This window comes from Nyctibius grandis, chromosome 11 (assembly GCF_013368605.1).
Source record: "Nyctibius grandis isolate bNycGra1 chromosome 11, bNycGra1.pri, whole genome shotgun sequence".
Lineage (NCBI taxonomy): Eukaryota > Metazoa > Chordata > Aves > Nyctibiiformes > Nyctibiidae > Nyctibius > Nyctibius grandis.
Genome location: NC_090668.1, coordinates 25872876 through 25882373, shown reverse-complemented (window position 1 = coordinate 25882373; position 9498 = coordinate 25872876).

Below are 9498 nucleotides of genomic sequence, written 5' to 3'. Positions count from 1 at the left end.
CTCAAGCTTTGTACAGAATCACAGAATCAATGAGGTTGGAAGAGCCCTCTGGGCTCATCGAGTCCAACCATCGCCCTGACACCACCATGGCAACTAGACCAGGGCACTAAGTGCCATGTCCAGGCTTTCCTTAAACACCTCCAGAGACGGTGACTCCACCACCTCCCTGGGCAGCCCCTTCCAATGGCTAATGACCCTTGCTGAGAAGAAATGCTTCCTAATGTCCAACCTGATCCTCCCCTGGCCAGGCTTGAGGCTGTGTCCTCTTGTCCTAGCTCTGGTTGCCTGGGAGAAGAGGCCGACTCCCACTCCACTACAACCTCCCTTCAGGTAGTTGTAGACTGCACTAAGGTCACCTCGGAGCCTCCTCTTCTCCAGGCTAAACAACCAGCAGGGCGATCCCCTCCAAAGCCCCTGGGTTGCAGTTTTCCCTTACCAACATCACTAACCAACCATCAGCTCCCCCAAAATTCAGGCTGCGACGCTGCGATGTGTGTTACTTTGGGGCAGCGTGAGCCAAGGTTAGGCAAGATAGAGCCACCTCTGAGTTACAAAAACAAGTCTTCAATGATTTGTAATATGTTAAAAAAAAAAAAAAACACACAAAAAAAGACATTCAGCCACAAATGTGATGACAGAATTTCTTTCAGAACCTCTGTTACATGAAAATGAACACTAAAGCTTTTAATTTACCTAAAATTTCTCTCTAAAGAGAAAGATGTACAATTTGTTCAGGACTAGTTGACAGATGGGGAAATTAATTCCTCCGTTATTGTTCCATTTGCTGGATGTGAAAATACTTAACGCTTACAGAGGACTTGAAGGACGGGAAAAGCTACGGAAATATCATCTCTCAAGACAAAAATTAGAGACAGAAATGTCAGGGTCTGATCCTGGAAGATGCTAAGTGCTTTCAGCTAGCCCAGAAATCAGTCTTTTCCTTAGCAATCCTCAGCGATTTTCCTGTGGTAAAGCAAAGGAATAAATGGGTGAATTTAGTATTAGACCTAAAAAGCAGAGTTGCACAAGATCCTTTCAGTTTGACGTCTCCACCCAGCAAACTCTTTCAAAACAGTAAGTTCTCTCTTTCAGTTGAAATTTCCTTGTTTTAAAGTTGGAAGCCTTTAACTGGAAGGTTTTTCTTTTCTCTACTAATAAAAATAAGCTATTAATACTATTTTTCCCTTTTTCATTGAAGATGCCCTGCGGTTTTCTTCCATCTGGGAACAAAAATTCTTTAAAATGATACCAAGAATTGGCACCTCTCAGCCACATCGCTCAGGAACGACCGAGCGATCGGTCCTGCGCTCACGTCTGGGCTCTCTCGATCCATGAATAATGAATTAATGGGACATTACGGAGCAGATTTGAGGCCAAACTCAGTTCTGGGAAGCACGGTTATTACGGAGCTGTCGTACCAGGGATGGTCCCGTACGCCGATCAGGGCCAGGGCTTGAGCCGATGTAGAAATCGACTGTATAAAAGGGGATTTAAAAAGAAAGAAAACAACCAACCCTCAGCAATACCCAATTTCTTCTCCCACGCACAGCAGCAGCACGGCATTGCCTCGGGGTTTAAAGCTCTGGGTCTGGCTTTAGGCGCCTCGAGCTGTGGGCTGCCCGTGTTCAGGACACCGTGTACCACAACAACCAGGAGTAAATTGTCAGTGTTTAATTAGAGCCTGTTCCTCTTTATCAGCCCGGCGGAGTTACAGAGCGTTCGTTCCTGTGCCGATTCTGCTCTGATTACAGGCTGTGAGCGGCGAAGCCTGTTATCAGTAATGCAGCTTCACAAAAGCGTGGGAAAAGCCACGTCCCAGATGCCCAAGACCTCTCCCTGTGGAGCACTGCAAACCCATCCCTTGTGTGCCAATACCCTGGAAAACTCTGGGAAGGCTGGAGGGGATGAACAGGCACAGAATCACAGAATCCCAGAATCAATGAGGTTGGAAGAGCCCTCTGGGATCATCGAGTCCAACCATTGCCCTCACACCACCATGGCAACTAGACCAGGGCACTAAGTGCCATGTCCAGGCTTTTCTTAAACCCCTCCAGAGATGGTGACTCCACCACCTCCCTGGGCAGCCCCTTCCAATGGCTAATGACCCTTGCTGAGAAGAAATGCTTCCTAATGTCTAATGGCACCATCCTAGATATTCCCTTGCAGAAGTCCTCATGCATTTGCCATTCATCTCTTTAGGTTTCCCTGAAGTGATGGTCCTGGAAAGACAATTGCATACCCAGTTGTTAATCAGGAGGCTGGTTTGCCATCATTCTCTTGGGACATGGCAAGGGACCACATCTGACTTGCCTGGCTTCCAAGACAATTCTCGCTGAAGGTAGCAAGAGTCACACGAGCAGGACTTGACCCTCCGTCCCCTCCCACACCCGTTGCTGCACTGCCCTGCAGTTAACAGCCACTTGCAGATTTCTTTAGGAGAAACCCTGTTTGGACTTTTTTTACTGTTCTTTCAAATATTTCTTTGCCCCTGGACATTTTTTTGGGGAAAAAAAAAAATCCTCATTTAAATCAAGTCCATTGTTTTCACTGAACTGAACTACAGAAAGATTTCAGAACGTGGTTGTGATTTGCCACATCTGTTATTTTTATGCATTGTTTTCGTGCCAAGAGTTTCATAAAAGGTGTTATATAACCACATCGTATCACATAATTCAACATGTTTCCACAATTAGGAGCCCACGTGAACATTTAAGTAACAATCACCCATTTTTTTTTTATGTTTCTGTACATCTTTTAGCCCAGCCAGCCTGAGATACAAAGATGAACTGTGACTGTGGTTTCTCAGTTCTCCTGCAGACTCCGCTGTCGTTTACTGATAGCCAAGTTCATCCGTGATCCGTGCTGCATGGATCACTGCTGCATTTGCATTTAAAAAATAAACATATATTGCTTGAGTCCTGTGCGCTGTGTAAGAGAACAAGTGGAGATTTATCCCGTGGTCACACGTAACTGGATCATCTCTCTTCAAGACACTAATAGGGTCATTGTTTTCCAAATATTGCGAGATGAGCATGAAAAGAAAAATACATTTGCACTGAAAGCTACTGATGGACAGTTGGATGGAAGGCTGGAAAAACAATGGGGGAAAACAATTTAAGTGATTAAATATAAAACTGCTTTTGCTGTTGACTTGATGAGCGGTTCCCTTCTAACGCTTAGCACTGAACTCCAGATACTCGCACAAACCCAGCCGTCGCTCCTCGTAACCCTCCTGGGGCCAGCCCCATATTTCTGGAGTCTCCCTCCTGTAAGCACAGAAATACACTGTGTAATTGAGGGGGGGGGTTGGAAAGTGGGACCACGCACGCACAGTCACCACCGATCCCACCCCAACGATGTCCTAACGCCTCCCGCTGCCAGTGAGGAGGGCAGGTAAGTAAGAAATGAGGAGGGATCCTAGGGGAACTGCAGAATCTTCTGCAAAGACCACTCATGGAACGGTTTTGGAGGATCTCAAAGAGGTTTGCAGCCATGGGGTGCCATCCAGGCAGGCAGGGTTCAGCACGGAGCCCACGGCCGCTCTGGATCGTGGCTCAGCAAGGTGGCTGCAGCTCCATTGCCCCTTTTCCCCACTACTTTCCCCAGTTAAAAAAATAATAATTAATGGTTGGCCATTAAATTAATCCAGAAATATCTGCGAGTCTGTGAAGAGAGATGCCATTTCTGGAAGAATCCCCCAAAGGAGATTCTTCCACCTGCGAGGAGGGACCAGGAGTTTGGGTCTGACGGACCTTTGCCGTGGAAGGGATGGGTTTATTAGGACACACTCCACAGTTTTGCCGTAGGTGAACCACTGGGAACTTTGGAAATTTCCAGCCTGGCACTGCTTTAAATGAAAAGCTCCATCTTGTCCTCCTGGGTCAGATATTCTGCGTGCAGTTTCTAATTTGGACCGTAGCTCTGGAAAACTTGATTAGAGCTGTGAAAACGGAATTTTTATTAGGGAGAACTGAGTTTTGCCAAGGTTTATTTTTCAAGGGAGTAGGACCTAATCCTAGAAGTAGTTCCAGGGCTGTGCTATTCTGGATGCCCTTGCAATGGTTTATGGCAGTTATGCAGCCAAACCTGGACTGACTGGTAATGTTTGCTTTGGACAAGTCGCTGCAGATGGCAAGCGACTGCAAATGTACTTCTCAACCTGGTGCAGGCATCACTGAAAATGCATTTTCTCTACGTTGCTCTTTTTTTTTTTCCTTCATTTTTATGCAATTACTATGTCCCTAAATCCACACTACCTAAAAACAACTAAGCATTTAAAGGCACGCGGAGAATAGAGAGTAACGTATCTGTGTTCAGACAGAAGCCTGTTAGATGTAATCACTGGATAGATAAATCTCCTTGCCAGCTTTCAAAGCTCAGATTTCTGCTCAATCAAATATAAAACCCCTCTTTAGGTGGATGCTTTTCAAGCAACAGCACATCAGTTTCCTCGAGGGAACCCACAAAGCTTATGGCGTGGAGTGACCCTCTGGAGGGAGCTTTACATCTATACAACGAGCAGTAACCAGACTGAACTGAGCCATAAATCCAGGAATGCATGGGAAAAAAGCAAATTAAAATGTGCTATACTTGGCAGGTTCCTTTGCGAGCGCAGTACTTGTGAAAGGTGACATTAACGGCCGCAGCAGCTGAAGGCTGCTCTTTCTTCCAGAGCTGGGGTAGCACAAGCAGGAGCAGGAAAGGCTTCCCAAAGAGGGGCTCCCCAAAGGGCTTTGCCTTGGGTGCAAGAGCTTCTGTGGCACTGCCCGCTCGTGCCCTCCCCGCTGGCACAGCCATTCAGAGCTCACCGATGGCAATTTGGGATGGATTTGGGATGAGGAACCCACCACTATGACACACTGGGGATGGGGGCAAGCGGGCCTTGGGGACATCCAGACCCCCCGTAGGGCACCTTGACTGGCAACAAGTAGAGTGGGACCAACAGTCCTGCAGCTCTGCCTGCAAGCACTGCGCAGTGCGTCGTGCCCACTGCTCCCTTCCTAGGCTACCAATTAATTTAATTGCAACACAAGAGAAGTGGCTCTCGGCAGTCAGACTGCTGGGGTGAGGTTCTTGGGGACCCCTCATCCCATCGCTGCCTCCAACACACGATGGACTGGAAATGTCCCTTCTCCATCACGGCACTGGTCACAGAATCAATGAGGTTGGAAGAGCCCTCTGGGATCATCGAGTCCAACCATTGCCCCGATGCCACCATGGCAACTAGACCAGGGCACTAAGTGCCATGTCCAGTCTTTTCTTAAACCCCTCCAGAGATGGTGACTCCACCACCTCCCTGGGCAGCCCCTTCCAATGGCTAATGACCCTTGCTGACAAGAAATGCTTCCTCATGTCCAACCTGACCCTCCCCTGGCCAAGCTTGAGGCTGTGTCCTCTTGTCCTAGCGCTAGTTGCCTGGGAGAAGAGGCCGACTCCCACTCAATCCCTATGTCTAGATCATCTATAAAGATATTGAACAGCACCGGCCCCAGACCTGGTCCCCCCTGCCCACCCCCTCCCCAGTTAATCCACCTGCACTATGGCAACAGCAGCTTAATTCCTCTACAGAAAAATAGTGAGGATTAATTTGTTAGTGTCAAATTATACCTTTGGATGTGCACATTCAGCTCTTACAGACTTCAAGGAAAGCCTGGCCTTCACGCAGGCAGACATGAGCCTTTCGTGTTTGTAGCGTGCTTTGAAGCTGGGCTGGTGTCAGGAGGTGTGAAATGCTGGGGAGAGGCGAGCTCGCCCCCCTCGCCGGCTCCGCCACGGTCAGGCAGCGAAGCGAAGCGAAAACAACAGGCGCGATGTGGGAAGTCAGATCCCACAACTTCATTAAGAGTCAGAAAGGAGATCAAAGGAAAGAATTTTCAGCTTAAAAAAAAAAGGGGGGGGGGAAATATGTTTTAAGTTTCCAAGCAAACCACAGAGTTCACTTTGTTACATGAACATAACTAAGTGATTTTGTAAGCAAGGCAGAGCTACCCTGCCGTACGCCTTTCTCTCATCCACACAGCGCAGAAAGTCTTGTTTGCACCCAAACCTCCATCAATTTAATTAAACCCAAACCTCCTTGCATGGGGACACTCCGGCCTGTTTACATGCAGCTCCTCGCTGTCCTCGTCACACTTGTCCCTACCATCCTGAAATCAAACCCAAAGGACACCAGCCGCACGCTTTTTTGCACAAACTAAACTGGTTTACACAGAATGCTTAAGATAAAGGCAGGAGGAACCTCCAGCCAGGCAAGGACTAGGCACACACCTTGTCCCCAGCCCCTTGCAGCCAGCCAGACCCCGAAATACCCGGGATTTTTCCCCTAAGAGCCTTTTGAGTTTGCTGAGGTGAGGCCAAGGCAGCCAACAGCTCACGGCACATCTCAGTCACAACCGCACATTCAGTCACAACCTAAATAATCCTTAAGGAGACGAGTTAAGGACCATTTTCTTCACTTTTAACTCGAGTGTTAGCCTTCCTGGTGTTCACCTGAGTACAGCACTGTATCTCTGATACCCCTCCATAAATCAATGAGGGTCTTATGCATTTACTAAAGAGCCTGTCCTCACTTTGGAACAGAACAGCTTAGATTACGTGTAATGGTACCACTGGTCTAGTCCCCAGAACCAGGTCTGTGACCTCCTGGTCAGCCTGGGTTTCTCCTGACACCAGGATTTCATGGGAAAGCTGCTTTACCCCTCTCCCCTGGGTTGTGGGGGTCAGTGAACCTGCGAGGGACACACAAACCTCTCGGGGCTGCCTCCCACCCATGGCACCACGCTGCCCGAGCACCCCAGCCCTGCATGGACGGGACCGACATCCACCCATTGCTCATTTTCTTCCCCTCAAGTGCTGCAGCAGAATATTGTGCAGGCACGTTTTTACTCGCTGATGGCCACCATCCCACACCGTAGGAGCAACACCCATCACCCTAAAGCCCATGGGGATGGTAAGCGCCTGTTTTCTCCTCCTGCCCCCAAAGCTGCTGCTTCAGGAGGGACTCAACAGCTTCACTGCTGCATGTCCATCTTGTGCAGAGGCGATGGCCCAGCTCCTGTGCTCCCCCCCAGGTTCACACTTGCCTTCCCCAGGGGCAATTTTGGTAGTTTCCATGGAAGTTGCCCAGAACCTCAGTTCAAAACCAGACAGGTTTTGAACGAGGAGCGCTGCGCAGAGCGGCCCTGGGAACGCCATCTCCTGGCGTCCTCTGAGCTGCTGCTGGAGAGACAACCCGCATCCGAGGTGACCCTGCTCCGCACGGGTCAGCGGCGGAGCTTTGGGGCCTGTGACACACCGATGGAGCGGGTCCGGGTGCGGTGCAGTCCCGCACGGTGCCATGTACCCACGCCACAGAGCAACACCCTGCCCAAGCCTGGCAGCTGATGGCTCAGGCGCTTCGCATCGCTGCTGCAGACCCACCAGAGAGCATCAATCAGCCCCCAAGTCCACCCACGCTCCAGGGCGATCCCCTTCCTGCGAGAAAAGCACCTCCAGTTCAACCCCAACTGCAACGCGATGGCTCAAAGCGAGAGGCCAAGCTCCAGCCAGTCGCTGGGATTTTAACGGGGGGGTCTCTGGCATTTGCACCCCCAATAAGAGGGAAGCTGCTCTGCAAAGGGGACGTTCAGCTCAGAAGCAGTGAAACCCAGAGCAGACACTGCTCCGTCACTGGGAGCCATCGCGCTGCTCGCCTCCAAATAAACAGCCTTGTGTACAAGAGGAAAATAGCATATGGGGAGAAGCCTTGGCAAGGCTGGAGGTCTGGTGATCGGCTCCTTGGAGCTGCTCTGCCGCTGGCCTGAAAGAACAACTCCATCAGCTGCAGCAAACAGACCTTCTGCTTCCCCGAATTCCGAATCCATCACAGGCTCAACTACACACACTCCAGGCTTTTTCCTATTTTAATTATTTAAAAATCCTAACTCTGGTTGTTTATTTTCAGGGGCTATTATTGCATTCAACTATTTTAAGACTAAAAAAAAATAAAAAGACCAGAAGAAAAAAAAATCTGAAGCCTTTCCCTCATTCTGCTGGTGAAGTTTAATTCACTCTAATTATTTCATGTTACTTAGACTATAATAGTTTCATAATTTCTAGTATATTAAGCACTTAATACGTTGTGTCATTTGAAGTTGCATATTAAATTCAGCAAAGTACATTTTAATGAGAGCTAAGTAGTGTGAAAATATTAATACAACATAATAGTTCATTTTTGCACCCACGTTGGTAAGTGCCACCACCACGCAGGGTGTGCCTGGTGCAGGTGGGTGCAGCGGGTGCCAGAAGAGCTTGTGGGGCAGAGGCATGGCAGTGCCAGCAGCACAGCACGCTTCCCCCCAGCGCCAGCAGCCAGGGCCAGGCGTCCCGGCCAAGCTCCTGTGTGGTTCTCCACAGGGTCACCCCATGCCACCTCCAGCCCATGAGGTGCCAGCGATGACCCAGCCAGAGAGGCACAGAGGAACGTGCAAGTAAAGAGGCTCAGCTACTCCCCTTACAAGTTCCAAAGAGGCCCAACTGTTTCATTCCCACAAGCCACCCACCTCTCAGCCTGCAGAGCTTGGCTCTGCCTTTTTATTCACACCTTCGCTGTGGTCGCCCTGGTCTACTCACTCCCTCCCATGTCCCAGGGAGATGATCCCGCTTCCCATGGGCTTACCTGCATGAGAGATGCCACCAGCAACCCCAGCCCCGCTGCTCCAGCTCAGGGTCACGTATTGCAGACACTTTCTGCAGCTCACACAGCGCAGAAGAACGTCTGTGAGAGCCACAAACCACAAGAGCTTTGCCTGAATCTCTGAGAAGCAAGGAGAGCCAAAGAGAGTCAGCTGTGCTTCCACCCTAAGGGTTTTATAACCTTGAGCCCAGCCAACCACCTCCACCTCCCCAGCTTGATGGGGATCCCACAGGTGATGGGGATCCCACAGGTGATGGGGATACTGCTCCACCTCCAGCACAGCTGATCCCAGGTCAGGCACTCACTGCCCCATCCCTACAGAGGGGAATAGCCCTACTGAACCGCCGAGGGGGATAATGCCTAATAAAAAATGGGGTTTGATCAGAGATTCACGGGGGATTGAGGCTGGGAGGCACCTCTGGAGGCCCCTGGCCTGACCCCAGCTGGGAGCAGGGCTGCCCGCCGGCGAGGGGAGCTGCTGGGCAGGCAGAATGCGGCTGGAGCCCCCGGCCCCGGCCCTTTGCGAAGCAGCCCCGCGGGGTGCCCCGGGTCGGGCCCGGGGGGTGCGGGGCCGCAGCACCCCGCATCGCTGCCCGGGGAGGGAGGGAGGGGGGGGGGCTGCACCGCCGGCTGCGCCCACGCGGTGGCAGCGCAGGCCGCGGAACCGCCGCCGCTCCGCGTAACGAGCGTCCCAGCGACTAATTACCGGCAGATCCGCGCTGCGGAGCTCCCGGGGGCGGCTCACACCGCAGCAGCCCCGCGATGGGCAACGCGCGGCCCCCCGAGCGCGTCCCCCCGCCGCACCGGTCCCCAGGATGCTCCCG